Source organism: Mastomys coucha, unplaced genomic scaffold (genome assembly GCF_008632895.1).
Source record: "Mastomys coucha isolate ucsf_1 unplaced genomic scaffold, UCSF_Mcou_1 pScaffold20, whole genome shotgun sequence".
Classification (NCBI taxonomy): domain Eukaryota; kingdom Metazoa; phylum Chordata; class Mammalia; order Rodentia; family Muridae; genus Mastomys; species Mastomys coucha.
In genome coordinates this window covers 123,844,029-123,845,190 of record NW_022196903.1, presented here as the reverse complement: position 1 = coordinate 123,845,190, position 1,162 = coordinate 123,844,029, and the positions used below count along the sequence as shown (strand labels likewise).

The following is a 1,162-nucleotide window of genomic DNA, read 5'->3' as shown; positions in this document are numbered from 1 at the left end:
GAAAACTTCATGAAGTAAAAAAAAAAGAAAAACAAATAAACAAAAAACAAAACAAAAAACAAAAAAAAATATAGAAGAATGATGTCTAGCTTTTTATCCTTATTATCTGCTGCCTCTCCACTTAGGTAATAATGTAAATATAAGGACAGTTACAAATACATACTATTTACTGATACATGGATATCTATTATCACATTGTATCCATCATGGGCATTAGCTCATTTATGCTGCATAGTGACAAAATTTATTTTCATATATCCTCCTCTTGTAATATCATGTACGAGTATATCATATGTTGTATCCTCTATTCCTCAGTATCATGGTCTCACACTCTACCCAGTAAGGTCCCTTTCTATTTTCCTGGTTGCTGAAGTCACTAAAGTGAAGACTTTGAGCCCGGTACCTCATATGAGAGAGAATATTCAATATTGTCTTTCTGAGTCTGGATTAGTTCACTTAGTAGGAACTTTTCCAGTTGAATCCATTTACCAGGTCCAACCTTGGAGAAGAGTATGTAGACTATGGCTGGGTGGAGAAGTTGGATATCTCAGCTGATTGAGGTTTCATCCCAAAAGATATTTATGTGTCTTAGATCACCTGCAGTATTAACCTTCAAATATTCCTTTGAAGGTAGTGTCTGGAAATCTCAGAGAGTCATGTTTAAATAAAAAGAGTTAAAAAACATTTAATATTCATACACTTATCAAAATGTGTAAATATTTTTAAAGCAACATTTGTATTTATTCCTAAAGTCTTGATTCTTTGTTATTTGAATAGATTGCTTCAATGATTTTCAGTGGTTCCAATTTTACCTAACCTTTTTATGTGCTGAATATTTTTTACAACTGACTGTGTCAATATCATAATAAATTATTAGGAAATTTTTATTTCTTTCCATATTTCCTAAAAGTAATTTCTATGACCATTAGAAATACAATAGACTTTAATAGAAATCTGCACAGGGTTCTTCCCTGTAGTGGAAATTGGGGTCAATTCATGTCAGGGTGTATGGATCATTCAATGAGTAAGTCAGACCCCACCCTGTCCCAACGCTCTGTATCATCAGATCCAGGTACCTACTTAAAAGTGGACATTTTAGTCAGGTACTGTCAGAACCTCTTAGGAGATAGCTATATTTAGACTGGCTTGCCCTTCCTTCAGT

At 33.3% G+C, this 1,162-nt stretch overlaps 1 protein-coding gene across 5 annotated transcripts in view; it reads left to right on the top strand.

The window, feature by feature from the left end:
* The window catches only part of LOC116099679 (T-cell surface glycoprotein YE1/48-like), an 837,511-nt gene that overhangs the window by 20,512 nt on the left and 815,837 nt on the right, over window positions 1-1,162 (top strand). The window lies entirely within an intron of this gene.